Raw genomic sequence first — 22,158 nt, 5'->3', positions numbered from 1 at the left:
AATGTGAGAACCGCAAGGAGTGCCAGTCACAACATGAACTGCCAGATTTTGAAGAAGCTACAGCCAGCAAATGAGGTTGAGAGGTTGAGCCAGGAAAAGGGAGTTGCAATAGTCAATGCGACTTAAGATAAGATAGGCAATGAACAGAGCACAAAGATGCTCAGTAAGAAAAGGTTAAACCTTACGGAGAACTTTCAGATAGTCAATGGTGAGGAATCATGGAACTTGTAGTACAAATGATATGGATAGCCACAGGTTGCAGACCCCTGGTGTAGAGCAAGCACAGTAGAAAATGACTAAACTCTCATTGGTTGTTACTGATTTGAGAGATCATAGCCACCACAACAACATAGGGATCAGGCTTTCAAATGACTTGGGGCTGCAATTTTGATCTATAAATCATTACACTAAAAAGAAATCACAATCTGTCCCAATGATAACAGGATTGACTTGGTTAAAGGCAACATGACCCTTGGATAGCCATAAACGTGTGGTGGTCCAATTTATGCCAGCAACAATTCAAAACGGTTTATTGTCTCATATATTAATAGACATCTTACTGAGGTAGATGACCACTGGACTGTCCTAGGAGGTGATTGAAATCTCATGATGGACTTGTTTTTACACCACTCAGATATGCTGACTATTGTACTGAATAGTGATAGGGAAGTATTATGGATATAATAAGTGATCATGAACTCATACTGCCATGGCAATTCCCTTTTCTACTGGAAGGGATTACACACATATTCCCTGTACTCTCAGCACATGTGTTGGTCTCAACTGTCCAATTATATTGATATGCCTTTTAAATTGTAAACTCAGCTATGAGGTTGTACATGGGGAGATCTCAGAGCATATGCTGGTACCTCTAGATTTGGTGATCAGCACACACCGGAGAATACATGTTTGCATGCATAAGGACCCTGTATACAAGAAAAAAAGGACACAACTGTGAGCATTCTGTGATTTAAGGAAATCGTTTGCCCTTTTTTATTATTGAGATCAGCCAAACACTATCCTAGGGGCATACTGATAGAAGAGACAGAAGATATGTAATTTGACTCCTTTGCAAAAAAGGTGAAAGATCTTACTTTCCAATATATTGCCTTCTCACAATACTTTACACTACGTGCTCTCGTGAGAGCCAAATATAAGAGTTTTCCCAATCAAGCAAAATTTGCCCTGGTTAAGATTAGAAAGAGAAACTACGAACATGGAGAAAAGGTTCACAGGTTGTTGGCTTGGCAACTTAAGAAGCAACTGTCTATCAAGTAAGTTTCCTGTCTTGGAAACAATGATATTTCTCTGGTCATCTCAAGCAGACATAAACAATAGTTTTGCTAAGTTTCTCTGCATGTTTTATACTTCCACAATTGCAACAACATTGGACAGGGAATTTGCTATCCAGCATGAACTCTCCCTTCCTTTCAGTAATGCTGAAGATAGGGAACTCCTGGGGGCTCCTATAATGGATGAGGACATATTCCAGTTTCCTAGAGCCATGCCATGCCATGCCATGCTCTGGGGGGTGATAGCTTCCCATATAACGTTCTAGAAGTTACAATGCCCAAATTCCATCTTGATTCATGGAATGTCATGATGAATCTAATTCAACTCTTGGCTTTCTGGACGGAGTTAATAGGGGCCTTATATTGGTCATCTGAAAGCCAGAGACAAATTAAACACTTTGTAGAAAGCTTAGACCTATATCAGTATAAACATAGACAGTAACAATTTGGAAAACTAGCCACACAATTGCAGCATTTCATACCTTTATTAATCCACTCCCTACAAGATGGGTCTGTCCTTAGCAGGCTGTCCAGTGACAATGTAACATATTGTTTCTCCATATAGTATGGCCAGAGATAGGCTCTCATCCTGCTCTGACCATGTCTGTAGATGTGGAGAGGGCATCTGATATTGTAGAATGGGGGAACTTATTCAGTATACTGTATAGATTTTGAATGGGGAAACCCTGTATAGACACAATTAAATGTTCTGCTAATCCTGCCCTGCTACCACAGTATCCTGGAATGTTTATCTCTTTAGATCTTTATTAACACACAGGGAGACAGAGATGTCCATTTTGACCACTGTTATTTCTCTTATCCATGAAAACAACTGTGAAAGTCCATTTGGTAAGGCAAAATGTGATATCATAAACATTGATGAACAGACAAGGCCAAATCACGTCAATGGGCCTCATTACGAGTCAGGCGTTAAGGGTTTTACGGCGCCGTAAACGGCGCCGACCCTTAACGCCTGATTACAAGGTCCCTTTGCGGGATGGTGATTTTAACGCCTGCTTTTTGCAGGCGTTAAAAACCATGCCGCAAAGGGACCTTGGTGCTAAGTACGGTGCCGCAATTTGCCCTATGGGGCAAAAATGGGAATGGGGAAGGGCCATGGCGGAAGGGGGAATCACCACTCCGCCAACCTCGGAATGGCGGAGTCGGAGAGTTACCCGCATGGACCATGGTGCTATTAGCACCATGGTCCATCCGCCAGGGTCGTAATGAGGCCCAATGAGTTGTTTTTTCATTAGTCTTAATAATCGCTGCACAGAAAAAATACGAATCATAATTCAGTGAACAGGAAATAACTTCAACGGAAATTTGTAGGCTTGCCCATTTTGCCTTCTCTAAAGTCCTTCGCACCACATATTTAAAAGATTACAGTGTTAAACAATTATATGTTTTGTCTGCCCTCACGGTTAGGATGTTTTCTCCTTTAGTTGTATATGGAAATCTAATTTAAAAAAGTAGCACTTGTCCTGTCTCTCTGTCTGTCTGTCTCTCTCTCGTTCGCACTCTCTCTCTCTCTTTCTCACTCTGTCCTCCCTCTCTCTCGTTCAACTCTCTCTCTCTTCCCGCCCCCCTCATGCACTAGAGTACCTCTTGGCTGTACCAAACAATAACAAAAGACGTTTGTTCTCTTGAGGTTTTCAAAAATGATTCCTTCACTGCACTGTACTGTGCTGAAAAACTACGTGACTTGAAAGTTCTACATTTGTCCTTAGCCACCAAGTAATGTGCTTCTGTGTCCCCCGGAACATGTGTTGGCCTCAAATATTATTTGTCTGGTCTCAGTAAAAAGGGATGTAGGCTCATCTGGAGATTGTAGTATAAATGGCTCACTGGAACATCTGTATGACAACAATACTTAGCATGGAGCAAATATGTAAAGCTTCATCATAATATAATGGGCTGTTTAAGAAATGGTCATGAATCTTGAAATATGCAATAATGTTGCAATGCAAATACATTTGTTTTTAACATTCCTTTCCCCCTAACATTGTTGTATAGGATGATGCAAGTTCTCAATGACACCATTCACTTATTGGAGAAAGATGTTGAATGGAATGTGGAAAACTTGAAATAGTATGCGAATAGCCTGAAAACCATTCTTTAATTATGAATATCTGTTGCCCTAATGCTCTGCATGAGTATTGCAAGGAGTATATCTATCCCCATAATACTCTTGAAAACAAATAATAATGCAACGTTGCTTTGTAATTTCAAGGTAATGTTAGCACCACAAAAGAGGGAAAGCTCAACATTACATTTGCCTGCCAAAAATGTTTAGAGGGCAAAGAATAGGTTTTATGGTCACCCTTGCTTAGGGCGGGCAAAGTTGACAGAGCTAGACAAGACTAAATATTATATCTTAGCTTTCTTTAAAAAAAATCAAATGGGTGGTAAGTGCAATGGTATCCGGCATATGAAAACTTGAGATTAATGTAATTGCCTGTGTGTGTTACTTTTCTGCGTGACACCCAGAAAGCAGATGGGCACATGCAGTTGTGCACGGCGTAGAGGAAACACAGGATACGACAATGTCCAATCTCTTTGAAAGTCCTGTAGATCTTGCTGTACCTAACAACAAATTGCGGACAGAGATGGAGTTCCACTGTCACTTGATGAAACCTGGGTTTGCTTGTTGTAATTTCCACAAAGGAGTTTAAGAGGTCCATATCAACTCAATTTCGTTGGGTACTGATGCATAACTTATATACAACCTTTATATTTGTCCTCTGGTCCTGACCATCCTTGCCTCACACCAAATGCTTGTTCCTCCTCCCTCCGAAGGTTTAACTCCTTCTGATCGGGATTTCACCCCTTCTCTGAACCTTGAGCTATATTTGCCCCTTAAGCCTTCCTAGTTTTCATAGCAACCACTTTTCTAGTCCTTTGTGCTTTTGTCCTGGTTGCCGATTCAACCCTGATATCTTTGTCTTATTACTTCTTAATGTCCTCCTCCTGCCACCTCCATACATTTTCTTTACATCTCCTCCTTTTGTCTACCTCCTCCCAACTTCATATTTCTTCCTTCTATCACATGCTGATGTATTCCTCTTACTGCCTATTGATGGCTTCCACCAACCAATTGTTGTTGTCTTCCTACTACTACCTCCTGATGTTATTCACCTACTGCCTCCTGATGTTTCCCATCCTACATCCTACTGATGTCTCCCTCATATCACTTGCTGATATCACACTTATACCACCTTCTGGTGTTTTGCTTCTAGTGCCTCCAGATGCTTTGTCTCTGCTTTGTATCCTCCTCCACTCCTACCTGTATCTTTGAAAACTACTTTCACAGCCTCCTTAAATTGCCAACTCGCTGCACACTCTTGCCAAGAACTCCTCTTAATGCTTACATCTCCACTTTCTGCTTCCTGAATTGCCACTGTAAACTCCTGCCACATCCTCCTCCAAATGTTCACACTTCCCGATTCAAGGACATCCTTTTTAAATGTGTGTGGGTCTTCCCCTTGGTCAAGTCTAGGTGTTAGGCATTGCACATGCGTATGCTTCTTAATGGCGATTTGTTGCAGTGAAATTGTTCCACATAATGCAGCTGCAAGATATCTGAAAAACCTGGCAGTCTAATCCAGAAATGTTATTGGACCCTGAAGTGCATGCACACAAGGTATTCACCATGAATGGAAGGAGACAGACACATTTTAATAGGATGCAACACTCAAAACACCTCAGTGATTGCTGTGCTTTTGTTTCTATACACATACTCCTGGGGTTTATCAGCACAGGCTTCTCTCCCAAAGTCCATTCCAGGATTTTCCCTCAACCACACCTGTGACTGCTTGTGCATATCCAAATCACACAGCTGCACCCCTGGTTTTACTCCATGCTAGCACTGTTTACAAGCTGCCACTCCATCAATCTCCATGGTTGTGCATTGTGTTCTGTTCCTCTTGCAGCTGTAGCCAGTTTGGGATCACTGATTTGCTTACCATTCTGCCTTGTGCCTTGCTTGTGACTGATACCTGATCATGTGTTTTCTTGACCCAATTGCCACAACCCTGCCCCCTGCTGGCTATGTCCTCCGCTCACTGCCTGCTGACAATGTATTTTCACTTTTACTATGTGCTGTGTCCCTGCAGCTATTTACCCATTTCCTGTGATGACTTACTGCATCTCTAAGCCTCTGCGTATTGTGTTGTTTCCCTGCAGCATCCAACCTCTGTAACTTGTGCTGTTTACTTTTTCTGATCCCTACTCTACCTTCTCCTGCTCTTTGAGGTCTATTTAGTCTTAAGCTTGACCCCGCTTAGTCAGACTCTGTTTCTCTTGCTTATGTTTGTACCTTTTTCCTTAGTTCTAGTGCTGTGTTCCATAGCCTAGTCTTGCATAGCCTGTTAGTTTCCAGTCCAGTTTTCAAGCCTTCTTTTGCAACCTAGTTTCAGTTGTCTTGCACCTGTACTCACTTACACTGTACCAGTGCTCTGTTCACTTACCCTGCACCTATCCCTTGCCTCTAATACCTTGTGGGACTACCTTGCTCACTTACATTGTGCCCGTTATTTGCCACTCTTTGCTTTTACCAGTACCTTGCATCTGTTACTTTGTGACTGAGTTTTGCCTCTGTTACCTTGTAACAGTTCCCTGCCCACCTTTCCTTGTACCAGTCCCACGCTACACATTTTTGCATTCCTACATCATGCTTTCCGGTTCTGAATTCTTGCTTCCTTTTTGGGTCTCTTTGTGTGTGATGAGTTGCTTATGTTGTCTGCACCATGTCTCTGTGTAGTCCTTTATACTTAGATTGGCTCATACAACCTAGGTGGCAAATTCTGCAATTTCCTTTGTCTGGTCCTACATTTAATCGATAGTGTTTTGCATGTAACTGTGTTGTTTGATGTTCCTAAAGACAGCATGCACTGCATGTTCTGGCTGTATGATCACGGGTTTGTCTCCTGTAAGTACATTTCTTATTTGTACCTTAGGATCCAGAAACAAAACTCACACTTGCTTCCCCCTTCAATGGGCTTGCATGGTGTGGTACTTGTATGAGTAACTTCTACACAGGCGTTGTGCATCCCTTATTTCTGTGGGTAGGCTGACATTGTACACCCTTGGGGGGGATTCCTCGCTGTTTGTCCAGTTCATGGATCCTATCCCTTCTTGTCACCATTGTAGTGTGCCTTTTCTTCATGTCCAATTGTTCTTACTTATAGGCAAAGGAAAACCCTTACAAAAGCACCCATTAGCAAGTGAAACACAAGCATACAAAAAATGAATGCATCAAAGAAGCACATATTAATAGCCCTACACAGTTGGTTTTAAATCAATTAATTATATTCACAAGAACATCTATGCAAGCAATAATAATTTAAAGTCTCTTAGAACAATGTTATAAATAATAACTAAACAATAACCAAACTGTACAACACAACAAATAATACAAACAATAGTGTGTGAAGTGAGCCAAAGTATAATTTTGAAAAATTAATTCTGAAAGTCTCTACTACACAGATATTTAAACATAATAAAGCATTATTCAAACTATTAAGATGTAACAATGTTTAGGAACATCAGAAAATTCTTTATTGTTAATTTTCTTAATTCATTTAAATGTGTGATGTTTCTCAAACACAGTCAACCTGGACATTCTAAAATAGCAGCATCTGTTTAAGAATCTGACATTCACTGTTAGGTGGCACGGTGATCATTGGCTGGCATGCTCGCGAGAACCCGCGAGGGGGTGTGCTTATTAAATAAGCCTTTTTCCCCCATGCACATGTACACCCAGCAGCAGGATCCACATATACATTTAGCCACCTGAGTACCAGAAAAATTGTTACTTAGGTGCTACAGACATGACCTTAGCATATTTATTGGAAAGATCCGATAGAGGCAGTGGATGATGTCATGCCAGTAGTCTGAGTGGAATTAAACCATTCTAAAATAGTTCTGTATAGCCGTGCACACTAAGGTCGGAAAATGCTCTGTTAAGAAATTCCGTGTTAATGTAACGAGTAAATGTATCATATTCTCTCTTATTTAAATAGCTTATTGTCTAACACTCTACTAACTCCCAGAGCATTCTGTGCTCAAACCCCACATTTCTGGGACAGGGAAACTATGCCATTTCCCTTGCTCTGTTTTGCATAGATCAGTGGCAATGAATACTATATTTACCTTTTGCATCCTGAGGGTGCTCATTAGATTATATGTAGATGGATTTGAATTTCTACAAATTGGTGCCATGATGACTCAGTTTCTCCATGACCTACTAAAACAGTAATTGGAACACTTTACCTTGAGTCCTAATTAAAACCGCTACAAGGAGTTTCGAAAGGAGGGTTGCTTGTAAAAGCTGGTGTCTCTTCTTGGGCTGTGTGAAAACCTGCATTATTTAATAAAAGGGCAGCACATGTCAACGAAGAAAGGCAATACAAATTGGGTTTACATTAAAAAAGGGGAATGAAAGAATCATTTTGGAAAATAAAATAAACAAAACACACCAAAAAAGAATACAATTTGCAATTGTAGGTATTTAGGGAAATGTATAGATTGGAGCTAAAAGTGGAGTCAGAGAAGCAAAGATGTTTATTTTGGGAGACTTTAGGAAAAACATTTATTTTATTTCCATTCCGGTTTGTCTTGCAATGAAAGAATTGAAGAGCCACACATTAGAACTAGAACCTATTGAAAAGGGATGCATGCAATTATGTAAAAGCAGTGACTCATTCGGGTGATGCAGCTGTGTGCTCTTGTACAACAGTTATCAGATAGGAACATGCAAGCACTTGGCAAAATGGAGCTTCATGATGAAGGGAGACAGGCATCATCAATTCTCAGTAGGAGGGACAATTGATCTGTTTAATCTTTTCCACTTACAATGTATCTTAGAGGATAAAAAAAGGAAATATAAGGATAACAGTGTGAAATCTTGTTGAATTGGCTTGAGGATGGCTGGAAATAAGTAGGGGAGAAAAGATAGAAGGGCTAGAGGATGCAAATGCAAGTGCTGGGAAATTAAATTGAGAAACTACCAAAAAGAGTAACATATAAGGGAAAGACCAAATTCTAGCTCAACTGTTTAGCTTTATAACATTGCTTTGCGCACAAGTAACAGAGAATGATAACGTTGCTGAGGGGGGTAAAGGAGAGGGAGACGGTTATTTATAACAAAGTTCTTTTGATCATAAAAGAACTTACAAGAGCTAACAAATCAGATTTGACAGGAAGCAGTGAACTTCTTACATTGGGGTGTGTTTGAGGGATGTTGTGACCAGCTTCTGCAGGGGAATTAATGGAACAGTCAACATGGACAACACATAAGTGGAGATACATAGATTAAGGATAACCAACATTTTTAAGTGCAGGTAGGCGGCATGGCCTGCTCTGCTCGGAATGTGACCATGATGGGTGAAGTGCTAGAGTGGAGGCAGAGGAAGTGAGGGACAGATGCAGCTTGGAGGTGAGGGAGCAATGGGCAGATGAGACGTAGGTTAAGAGTGTAACTCAGAGGCAAGGAGGTAGTTTTTTAGTTTGGGTTTGAACAAATCCATTTTGATTGTTTCTTGGACATCCAGGGGGAGAGAATTCCATGCAAGTGGAGTAAGAAGAGAAAAGGAGTGGAAATGAGAGGAAGCAAAGGGATGGTGAGTAGCCAAAACGGTAGTCAAGGAGGCAGAGCAGAGATTAAGAGAAGGTTTGTAGAGTCGGATAGAGGAAGATAGACACAGTGGTGCCTTACCATGGATACATTTGTGAACAAGGAGAAGAAATGCATATCTGGCCTGCTTTTGCATCATCAGCCATCCAGCCTGGTGACGGTACAAAGAAGTAGGGGTGAAGTGAGGGAATTCAGAGAGAGTCCTGGTAGTGAAGTTAATGATTTTGTTGAGAGGAAGAAAACATATTTGGGGAGACAAAAGAGGTAGCTGGCACAGCAATCCAGTTTAGAGAAGACAAGAGTGGTTAAGAGATGCTTGGCAGTGTTGAAAGGAAGAATGTGATTGAGTTTCCTAATATTGATTTTCCTAATATTTAAGAGGTTGATGTGAGCCTCTGTTTGAGTTTTGGAGATGAAAGCAGAGAAGGTGTGAGAAGGGTCATAGATAACGCAGAGTTTTCTAGCTGAATAAGAGTAAGCGAGAATGTCGGGTGGGTTCTGGATAGGCAGAAAAAGAGATGAGTGAGAGCTTTTGCCTGGAAAAAAGAGCACCACTTTTTTGGGAGAGTTTAACATCAGAGGGTGCAAAGCCATCCAATATTTAATGGCAGAGAGATGGTTGGATATTCTGATAGGAGATCAGAGGAGAGTTCAGTAAAAGAAAAGAAGATGTGGGTGTCATCTGCAAAGAGTTGCTATGAGAACCCAAAGGATGAGATTAGTGCCCCAAGAGCAGAGCTTTAGAGTGTAAAGAGGAGCAGACCCAAGACAGGTGCTAGATGCCCTCAGTTAAAAGTACAATCACAATGATACCTGCTTTCCCACAGCACAAATCCAACCAAGCAGCCTTGAGCCAATGCAGTTTCAGGATGAAGGAAGCTCAGGCACACAGTATCAAGCCCTATCTCCTGGCTGGGCAAGCACCTTATTTTTCCACTACTATAACTGCAACACACACCCATGAATGTGTGGTTTATAGTGGCAAACATGCATTTGCATGCACCACTGAGACAGTTACTAGTAGTGGATGCTTATGGTCGTGGTAGGCTGATAATCATGCCTGCCCATCTGACACTTAGGTATTTGAGAAGCCTGCATAAATAATTTGCAAATATCAGAGAAGAACCCAAAAGGTTTACAGAGAAATAGAGATTAGCAAACAGCCACCATCATCCCTTTGTTCAAGGGGGGTGATCGGGAGATAGCTTCCTGGGTGTATTTGATCTCCCTCATATCGATAGCAAATTATTCATGAAGATCTCACTAAGTGAACTGTAAAAGGGGGTGGGGAGGGCACAGATCCTCTGGAAGGTACAAACAGGGTTTAGAAAGGGGTACTCAACAGCCCTGAATGAATTAGCTATTAACATTATGAGTGAGAACTACAGAGGAAGGGGAGATCTGCCACTTTTCGGTGCATGGGTGGACTTTTCAAAGGCGTTCAATTTTGTCATCAGGGAACGCCTCTGAAGTAAGCTCAGAAAATGGGGTATCCCCAGGGAGCCCCTTGCAATGCTAATCGAGCTGCATAGAAACACCACACTTAGAGTTAGGCTTTATGAGGAAGGCAATTTGTCGGATCCGATTAAGGTAGAGAAGGGAGTCAGACAGGGTTGACTGGGGGCTCCTCTATTTTTCAACCTCTATATGGCAGATATGAGGGTGTTTTTGGAATAGGCAGCCTTGGAAAGACGATTTTGTCTTATTAGACAAGACAGCAGTGGGGCTGCAGCACCTACTCAACAAACTGGGAGAGTATGCCAAGGAAAATTAGCAGTCTATTAATCCGACAAAGTCTAAGACAGTGGCATCCAGACAGCAACGTAAAAAAGTGGCATTCTCCCAGTGGGTCCTGGATGCCCAAGTAATCCCAAGAGTGGAGGAGGTTCAGTACTTGGGTTATGTGGTCTGTGCATCTCCATCAATGTCTAAAGTGGAGGTGTATGTCCAAAGTAAAATCTCTCAGTTGGTTCCACAAATAAAGAAGGTGTTGGCCAAATATTGTAAATTCTCCCTCCTCCCCCCCATCAAATACTACAGGGCAAAAGTCATTCCAGTCATTCTATATGGGTTTGAGGCCAAACCTCTCCTCTGGAACATACATTGGGAAAGATTGAAAGGGGTGGTGTGGAAGAAAGTACTATGTCTGCCCATGAGTCTACCTATGGCCGGACTGAGATTTGAGCTGGGCTTACAAACCTTAAGGGTTGCAGCAGAATGGAGATTGGCTTTCCTCCTCCGTCTGATCATAACAGCAAAGGAGGATACTCGGTTTGCAGCTATTGATGCACTGCTAAAGCATTCGAAAATCCAATGTGCTAACTGAACTGGAGGCGAAGGTTGGGGAGTCACTCGCCAAAGCAGATACTGAGGTAGAGACGCTAATATGTAACCCACTGAAAGCTAAGAAATCATTGGAGGTGATAGACTGGTCCTAACGATCGAACAAATGCGGTCCGTAACATCTATAAATCTTTTTCTGAAAATGGATAAAAAAGTGGAAACTCTCCCAAGGTATCTGTTTAAGTTTCCAGATTGGAAAATAAGGAATGCATTCCTCAGAACCTGTCTAAATGTTCTACATATGGGAGAGGTTCTGGCTAACATGGGGCAAGGAGAGCTGACCACTCTATTGTGCAATACATGTAAAAACCCAGAAAAAAACAATCATTAAAACATCTCTTGATGATCTGTGAGGGCACTTTGTCAGCAACAACCTCTCTTTTTATGAGATTTGTAGCGAGTGATGAGATGATACAATCTGAAATCTTCTGGGACAGACTGATATCTGGATATGACATAATGTTGACAATGGCTGTGGTATAGGTATTAGAAAAATGTAACATCATATGTCAAAGCTGGTACTGAGGAAACAATTTGAGAAATTGTGCAATGTTAGGACAAAGAATTACTATGCCTACATAAATGGTACATTGGCCACAACTCTCGCACCATTTTTCTTTTTTTTTTTTGCTGTCTTTTCTAATGGGGTCATCTGAAACAAATGCCCAATGAGTACTGTCTCCCCGAATTCCTTCCATCAAAATCCAATACTCTGACTCACCCAATCTTACACTCTATAGGGGGTGATTCTAGAAATATTACTCTTTCAATTTAGTCGTTGGATCCCTCCTTTTATTTTGTCTGGATAAGTATGGACATATAGAGGGGAGTGTATATTCTCTGTTCCTCTCAGTTGTACTTTGTCTTTGCTGGCCTGTTTTAATTTCTGCTCTGTGGTATTATATATTTTGAGTGTTGATGTTCTATTAATTTAAGATTAAATAGTTATTTTATACATTCTGTTTTTGTTTTTGTAAAAGGTTATTGTTAACCAAATACAAATAAAAAAAAAATTGAGATTAGCATTTCAGTGTTATAACCCTTCTTGGGCTGACATGAACACATTCATGAGGGTAATAATGCCAGCCAATGTGAGCCAACATTTAAAACAATAGATTGGCTGGCTTGTAAAGGACAAGCGTTCTTGAGTTAAAATGGTACAAGTGAGAAATGCTTTGCTACAGAGCATTGCAATAGTGTGCCCAGATTTCCAAAATTACTAACAGCAGGTGGAAAAGTGAGAACTCACCTGCTGAGTATCTTGATTGTTTGAAGATAGTTTTACACAAAGTTCTGTTTTAAATAAGCCTTCTAAAAGAGCACAAAATGCAGCATTGGCTGTTGTGGTTCATAATATGTTGACTAAGACTCAGGCAGCTGAGAGTTTTTGCATGGGATTGAAAAGATACCTCCAGGGTTGGTACGCTATGTAAATAAAATAAACAAACAAACAAAATGAGCCCACTCTCAGAATAACTTCTTACAGCAAATCACTGTTTTTCTTGTCAAACGCAGAAGAATGAAATGGGTGAATTCAAGTTTCAATTACATCAATACGGGCTGGCAGTGTTTGTGAATGTGAGCCCTGGAAGCGGTGACTGTGAGAGTAGTCAAATGGCCTCGAGGGGTAGGTAGAGGTCAGATAAATAAAATGTTCATTCCAGTAGACCAAGGCGGTCCGTGTGTTAAATGTAAGATAAATAGGAAGAACATGCCATGTATAACAGACCCGGGCAAATCGTTCAGAAACAAAATGTAAATATGTTCCAAATGTTCCACTTTAATCTGAACTCGGATGAACTGTAGTATCACATATATAATCCTGCTACCCATTTTGGGACTGAACCTCAAGTTTCCATCCATCAATCTCAGATCAGCAGGCCATTGTCTCCAGTAAATCTATAGGAAGGGACTTGTGAATTGAGGCGCACCATGTATTGTACCTCAGACAGCGATGCCCTAGAGATTCAAAGCAAACATGAGGGTAAAGCAATAGGGTGAAGCAATAGACATGTTAAAAAGATAATAGCCCTAAAAGGAAGAGAGGGGTGGGGCAGATGAAAAGTCACAGGCAGACCTATAACAATTTCTATGAAAGGCGCTTTTTGAACGATTTTGCAGCATGCAATTGGGGAGGGTTTGAACAGCTGAAATGAAAAGCACCGGCAGCACACATTCTAAAATGCAATAAAAAGTCCATAGCACGAAAGCAGTAGTAGCCATAAAGCATTTTGGGTAATTAATTAATTATTCCATCAAAGCAATAATCATCCTCACAACCAGTCTATGCTACACCCACACTCCAATTGTACCCATAAAGATACCAGGAATGTCTATGGAGATGTGTACCTGTGTTGCATGTGGTAAATGTAGCAGTTTAATCCACATTCCAAATTGTCCCCAATCAAGCGACCAGTCTGTCATGTATTTCCCCATCAGCCGCATGTTTCATGGAGTTTCATGGCAGATGATTTATGTTCTGGTTTATTTTCTATCTGTGATATCTGGTGTTGCCTTCCACAGGGGTACACCGAAAGCCCACTGCGCTCACCTGAAGTCCACAGAATAAGGTGGGGGACTTTATCCCACAGGATAACTTGCATGCAAACTCTGTTGGGCATGACCAAAGCTATATTTTATTTTAAAAACAACTTGCTGACCCTGACTCAACCATATTTTTTCTATTGCAGAATGCAGAATTGCAGATGACCACGATCAGTAAATGTTCCCTCGTCTGTGGCTATAAGATAATGTGTCAACAATGGTGAGCGCGCCCTGTTTTGCAGATACCTAATATGGTGGATTATATGGCCATTAATTCCTTTAGGTAACCGTCACTTGAAAGAATTGTGAATCATGCTCAGCTCAGGCTTAGATTTTCTGTTTCTAGACAACCTTTATGGCTATCTCCCTAAACATACCAAGAAGCACATCCGAAGTCTCTCATTGTGGCATAGAGTCCAAGTGGTGAAGATGACTGATGCTCCAAAAGTACATTATATTTTCAGCATTTCCCTTATGAATATTGATCTTTCCTACATGCCATCATTTACCAAGGATATTAAGGCCATTAGGTGGAGTTGTGCAGCAGCAAGTGTACATTTGAAGAAATTATATGCAGGCTCCTCATCCGTCAGTTTCAAAATGCTCCAAGTAGCTTGTTAGCGTCATCTCTCACCTAGTTGTGAGAGGTTCCCTGGAGCCGCGTTCAGAACCAAATGATATTCTACTTCGAAACTATAATTGTATGAGCAGTATTAGATGATGTACCAATACACAACATAGAATGTGCCTGGTAGATATGGAATAAGGCAATTCTCCACTCATAATCGACCAATAATTCCATATGCAGGTCTCTATATGGCGTAAGCAGAAATGGTCAATTCTATGGCAGACATTAATTTGGGATAATTGGGGCTCTAGGAAAAGTAAGGAAATTAGTGGTTTATAAGATGAAAATGGGACTCAATAGTTTCTCACAAGGCTTTGTCTATGGAAGAGCAATGTGGAAATACCTACACTTAAAATGTTGTTTGGAAATCATAGTTCTGAGACACAAGATTTGTTTGACTAGCTTCCCAATAGGGCACTCTTATACAATGTGTGTGATGGGGGCACAATAATGTTAATGTGTTAAAACACATCCACTGAAAAAGCTAGCATTTACCTTATCTATGCCTTATCTATAGACATCTCTGAGCCTAGTCAGAGGTGGCATTCTGCTGTCAATTCCCTGACACACAATGGGCTAGAATTCTTGAGAGTCACAGCAATGATCTCAGAGAATCTAGAGCAATTGTTCGCAGCCCTGCTTGACATGTGATCTTTGTGTTGCCAACATCTCCCACTTATTATGGTCTTGCATCAGTCTGCATGCTTATTGGGGTCTATGATACCATTCAAAAAATTGTAGGATGAAGGCTACTTGTGCAGGTTTGTCTAACTTTGTTAGCCACATTCTCGGAACGTCCTAGAAGACACTGGTCCAGATGGTGATTACCATGCTTATATAAAAATGGCTGTTCACTGGTGCTGGGGAACAAGTACAATTTGATAATTTTCTGATTGATGGACTGACATGGCCATGGTGGACTAATTTGAAGAAGTCACATACATATGACATGACCTGGAATTCACATTAACAGAAATATGTAGACATGTATTTGCTTTGTAACAGATTGGTTTTTGACTGGGGACAATAATTTGATTCGATGTTGTGATGTACAACCTCTCCCTTAAATGCAGGACATCACAATAGCTGAAATGTAAGCAATCAAGTCCAAAGCCCACTGTTTAGCTTGGAGAGTTGTTTTGTTTATTCTAATGTGTATGGTCGACACATACTTTATTCCTTCATTGTATACAAATAAAGTATACTTATCAATACATGTTCGACTTATAGTATATTGGTAGAAGTCACTGGATGTCAGCACTACTGTTATCTCTATTGAATTACTTTTAAAGTAAAAGTATGCTATATATTTTCATAGTTTTCACCATAACTATGGCAAATTTCATGTATATTTGCAACAATCTTTGCATAGTGAAACGTTGATACTTATCATAAAAAGTATATTTGGATATGTTCTAATAGAAACTCAATGATTACAAAATAGTTTGATTCTTTTAATTGGAAAAGAAAGTGAACTGTGCACTACAGTCACCGTGAAACAAACATTGTATGCACATCACTCATACATGTTTTCCCCTAAAGAAGGTATCTGACTATTTGGGGGGCCAAATTATTTTGGGTCACCTTTTCCATCCTACCATGTAGAACATTTTTGAAGAATGATTGACAGTGAATACGCTTGTGAATTGGGGCACGTGAAAAACAATAATTGGCAAACTTATTTTCACTGTGAAAATGCCTAGCATTTTTTAAGGAGAGTCCTCTGCAGTGTGAACATGTGGATCGTCCAATAATTACCATGCATAGTAACTATGTTATTTTTGTATTTAATAATATGTGTGATTATGTGATGTGTATATTAGGTATTCCTTTGAACACACTTTCCTCAAGAACGTGGGCAAGAATAAAATGAATTATAGTTATCAGCGTCAGCAGCACTTATTATGACTAGCTTCGGAATATATGCCCCTTCCATCTTATAAATGAATTCCTAGTTGTGGCAGTGACACCCCCACAATTCGTCGTACGTTGATGCCCATTGGGCACTTGACATCAGAAATAATTCCTCTCTTGTACATGAGTTCAAAGATGACTCTGAAGAAGTCTGAATTGTAACATAGTAAGTGACGGTGCATCACTCAGCAAGAGTCCTTAAGAGGCTTAACGCCAAATATAAGACGACATGTTCCATTAAGGCTGTCCCAAAGCACTCCTACATCATTTGCCTTCAATGAGTTCAAGTTGTTGACCACAGCAGAACGCCCCTCATTCTGCACCATAAGTGACAGGTGGTAGGATAATGTTTCTTGTACGCCTCGGCTAGGAGAAGCAGGCTAAGTCCATCATGCTCTTTGTGGAAACCTGTTAATACATTCATCTGCAGAGGATGTTTCCATTTCAGGGATGAGTACAATGTAACATGCAAATACGTAGTCCTCCTTACTAGTTCCCTTCTAGTCTCATTCAGAGACTCTGCTGATTGAGGGCCAGTCACACCTACATTCGAAATCATAATTATATTACCGTCAGGTGTTAAATAGACTATTCAGCCTCCTGGTCAAACCTGTGGCATATAATCCATTAATAACTCGTCAGCATAGCCCAAGAATGCTCTTATGCTGTCTCCTAACATTGGGGAGCACCAGATATGGGCTGAAAAGGGCTGGCGCGTGAACATCACCGAGTTTCAATCCAACATGTAAATTTGTCATTATTAAATGTACTCTTTGTTTCCATTGGTACTCTCTCAGGAGAATCAGAAGATCCTGCAATCTCATTGCATATCTGCGTTTCCCTTCCCCAACAATGAGTGCATGTGCAATGACATCGGTGACAGAGCCACAGCCTCCTCTTAACCCATTGTGGTTAATGAGTAATAGCTGAACTTCCTCCTTCCATTGTCCTAGCTCCCCCAGCAGGGGGACACAGCAGCCTTTTTAGTTGACCAGTCTAGCATGCTGATAAACCTATACAATTTAGGAGAAGTGTGAGACCACTGGAACGATGATGGTTTTCACCGACCTACTAGGCAAATTATGAGTCAGGCTGATAAAAAGAAAGCAATTGTGTAACAATTTCCCCAACACTCTGGCCACCTTTTAATAGTTATATTAGAAAGACCATCAGGGTCTTGCGCTTCCGAATTTTAGAATGATTTTTATTATATTAAAATCCCATTTAGAGTTCCCTGGCAGCACCCCCTTATCTTGCCATGCATATTGGTACTGATTCCAGTCTAGTGTCTACAAATGCTCCACGATCGCTGGATTGCTCGCAGAACACACCTGGGATACACGTGCCTTACACAATGACTAAATGTACCTCAGGCTAATGGTCATATGTTCTAGCATTATTTAAGTTTATAATTTCAAGCATGTTGTTCAAGTTGTTTTTGTTACGCCTTTTCCTCCAACTCTTACACTCATTCACTTTCTCATCCATACTGATCGCATTTCTCAAGATGTGTTCAGATAAACATGGATATTTAGGTTTCTACTGCAGTAGCAACACGGGCTTTGAAACTCTGAAATATAGCCACAGAAATCATCTCTAATGTGGAGATCGGCCCTATGTAAAGCATGATGGTCTGCGGTGTCAATGTGGGCTACAGCACTCAGTGTCAGTCCAACTAATTCGCTTTCCTCAGATTCTTTGCTTCTTAATGTTTCTAGAGCCCAGCTTAACCTTAATGAAAAGTGCTCACTATCGAAACAATGGACTTCTTCATAGTGAGTGATTGCTACATAGTCAGCTGTACTTATAAACATGCAATCAATTAATGAGAGAGAATGATCTTGAACTGGCTTATATTGCTTCCTGGAGCACCAGTGGCTTTCTCTCCTTCTTGAACCACCTAGAGGCCCTGATATCATTATTAAATTTCCATGTATTGTTTATCTACAGGAAACGCGGCTTCTTTCTGATTGTATCCTAGTTTCTGTATATTCTCCTGACTTGATGTTCCTTCTTTAGGGGGTAGCTTTAGGGGTGGTCCGTGTATTGGCGCTAGATCATCTCTTTCTATGAAGAAATATCCAGGGAAAAATACTCAAAATAGCTTTGTATGTGCTGTACTTGCTATTAATTGTATGATTGCGGTTACTCTATACGACCCCTCGGAAGAAGCAGTAATGGAACAATTATGAACCACATTACAGAAATCAAGTTTGAATTGAGTTTGCACTCACCACATGGGGGTATAATTGTGACAGGCGATTGAAATGCTTATTGTGGCCAAGATACAGTGAAGCTTATGATACCAATGGTATGCTACGGAATAAAGGTACACACCGCCATAGGTCAGGTAAGAGAGGTCAGCTGTGGACTACTCGATTACACGACTTTGCCTTGACGCCCCACAGCACTGGAGTTTCATCTTGAACCCTACGGGCTACTAGGAGCAAAGGCAAATCACTCTGTTGCATGGAATATATATTTGTTAATGAGACCATTAATTCCAGCATGGTGGAATTTGCCATAGTCCCACCTCAGCTGAGTGACCATGCCATTCTTAAGGCAACTATCCACTTTCCGGTGAAGGCCCCCAAGGCACCCCCTATACTGAAGGTTTCTGTTATTATACATGGGAACAGAATCGTCTGGTCAGAGGCTAACATTGCGCACATAAATGGCTCATTGGCCACCTGTAGATATTCTTTTGGGGAGCTGTTGTCACAGAACGAATGGAACTTGAGGCTTGTGCTGGATAAGCTCTGGCCACACCACCCTGGAGATATGGCTGTGCATAAATCATCTAAAGCTCATGTGTCTCTGTTTGATTCAGTTATTTACAAAAGGAATACATTGTTACATGCAGCCATCTGTAAGATTTATAGGGACACGGACATGGCAGAGACAACACCACGTCCCTGCACACACGCTACAGAAATGGGGTGTGGGGCTGTATATATGGCTCACTTTCCTCTAATTGGAAAATGATACAGACCTTATTAAGATGACATGATTGGCAGTAAAAAAAAGTTTTGTATCTTTTGCGTACTTTATGTCAATGGAATCGGCTAAAGAGGTCTGTGGAATTTCTACTGACGTCTGGGGCAGCCATATTCTAAGCATGTTGTGGGATGATACCTTGATGGCTGAACTGAATAGGTCGCATCTCCCAAAGTTTGGAATCCTCACATGCTGTGATCTTTAGGATATCCTCATGGTCATTAAAAAGATTAAGGCAACACGGGCGCCTGGTCCCGACAGATAAGGCAATGGTGTTATTAAAATCTGGCCACTATTATGGGCTGGTCTCCCATATGAACTGTTTTACATCCTGTTTACTACTGGTAATATCCCTAGGAATGGGCAGGCGTCAATCCTGATTCCGGTGCATAAAACGGGTTTGCGATCAGATCCAAACTACTACCGTCTGCAGGCCATGTTAGACTCTAGTGGGAAGTTCTTTGCTGCACTCTTACTGAAACAACTTACTAAATGGGCAGAGTCTAAACAATTGATTAAGTTCCAGCAGACAGGCTTCAGAAAAGGGTGTAACACCTCCCACTGCATTTGGGCGTTACACCTACTAATGTCAGATGCTGTTTGTATCACTTATACTTGTTTATATCTTTGTTATGTAGACTACAATGTGGCATTAGTGTGTGTAGTCTGAGTAAAACTTTGGGACAGACTGGAGCTCTTGGGGATTTTTCCATATTTGCTGCATTTCATTAAGCTGTTCTACACTGATACTGCAGTGACTGTAGGATTGTCGCAGGAGGATGCTATCTCGGATCCAGTTTACCACACAGACAGGCCTCAAATAAGGCTCCATGTTAGGACCTCTCCTTTTCAACCTCCATGTTGCTGACATGGATGTGGCTTTACAATCGGCCCATAACGTTCCACCTAAACCTCGTAGGTGAGAGCATGATATGGCTCTCGTACGACGATGACAAAGTCCTCTTGAACCAAAATGAATTATGGATTATGGCAAGGTGCAAGCTATGGGTGAACATTTCTCTATTGTCTTATTCCAATTCCCTGTTGTGTCTCTCTGTTGAACATGATTGTATTCAGCCCAATAACACTGCATATAGGGAGCTGACGGGCACAGTGAATACTCATTGCAACAGGGCTGCCGTTGCCCATTGTCTGTGAAGCTTCCCATTTTTGAAAAAAACTGAAAGAGAAAATGCTTGACTGGGATTGTTCCCGATCCATTCAAAAATTGACAGAGAAGAAGAGATGTATCCAATGTGCAAGACAGGGATCCTTTTCAGACCACCATCCTGGCTACTTCAGTAACCATCAAAATCCACCTTTGATATGCTTTATAATTTACCTTTGTTTTAATATCCTCCCAGTGATAGAGTACACAGGAGCTTGGTCGGGTATATCACACGCAGCTAGAGTCTGCCGCCTGTGGTGATGTGGTATTGAAACCTCCGGGCAGCTGCTAACGGAATGTCCATTTCTGGCTGAAGTATATGGAAGAGGGTATAAAAAAATCTGATCCTGGCTCGGTCCAACTTTTGGGCAGTAGTATATAGGGCCAAATCATTGGTTATTAAAGTGGCAGATTTTCATGTGTGGGAAAAACATTTAAAAGCTGGTTAATTTGTCATTCTCATTCATGAAGTGTCTTGCTTTTCTTATGTGGTATAATGTTTAAATATATGTGGGTACAAAATCATGTATATTTTTTCATGATAAGACCCTGGCATTGGACCATGGTGCTATTAGCACCATGGTCCATGCCGGATTCCGCCATGGTGGATGGCGGAATTACCGCCCCATTACAAGGTTGGTGGGGCGGTAATTCCCCATTCACCATGGCCCCTTCCCCATACCCATTTTTGGCCCAGAGGGCACAATGGGAATGGGGAAGGCGCTAATTACGGCACCGTAAATTACGGTGCCGTAATTAGCACCAAGGTCCCTTAGCGGGTTGGACTTTAACGCCTGCAAAATGCAGGCGTTAAAGTGTGAATCGGGCGTTAAGGGTTTAACGGCGCCGCAGCCTTTTACGGCGCTGTTAACCCCTTAACGCCAGGGTTGTAATGAGGCCCATAGTGTAAAAGGTTTGCAAGTCAAGTCACATACACTTAAATAAAAAAGGCCTATGCTTTCAACATACATAGCCCTTTCCGTTTAAGAGTAGCGAGCTACTCATGACCCTTCCTGTCTTCTCTCAGGCTAGAAGACCTGTGGTATGTATGCCCAACAACGATCGGGGTGTTGCTAGGTTTGCAAAAGATCTGGGGCTACGCTAATGTCGGGACTGTTGGGATTCGGGGCTAGCTAGTCTTTTGGGTGTAGCCCCTGAGCTACAAGCAAATCAGGGGCTACAATCAGGGGCTACAACCAAAGGATCAGGGGCTATAGCACCCTCAGCCACCCCCTAGCAGCCCCAACCCTGCTTGCATTCAGCTGGACCTTCAGCATTACATGACCAACTGCATCACCAACTACTAGAAGTGCTGTCATTACCCATAACTGTTTTACTGGAACGCAATTCATCTACCACTGCGGTCTATTCTTTTCCTTGTAAATAGTACAATGTAATCATCAGAATACAGCACTCATTAGATATTTGAACGTTAGTTATTAGCTCTATGCGAATGTAAGGAGATTACTGTACAATGGGAACTTTTTTAGCAACACGTATAATTGAGCGTCATTAAGGTGGGTTTTAACTGCATTTTTCACCAGGCTAGTAGTAGTATTTCCTGGGTAGATTAATTCTTCGGTGACCCCACATGGTTCTTGTGCAAACGCGTCCTCTTACTGCGGGAATCCCAGTG

This window comes from Ambystoma mexicanum, chromosome 6q (assembly GCF_040938575.1).
Source record: "Ambystoma mexicanum isolate Mex_15411 chromosome 6q, UKY_AmexF1_1, whole genome shotgun sequence".
Lineage (NCBI taxonomy): Eukaryota > Metazoa > Chordata > Amphibia > Caudata > Ambystomatidae > Ambystoma > Ambystoma mexicanum.
The sequence above is the reverse complement of the archived record's forward strand: the minus strand, read 5'-3'. Positions refer to the sequence as shown.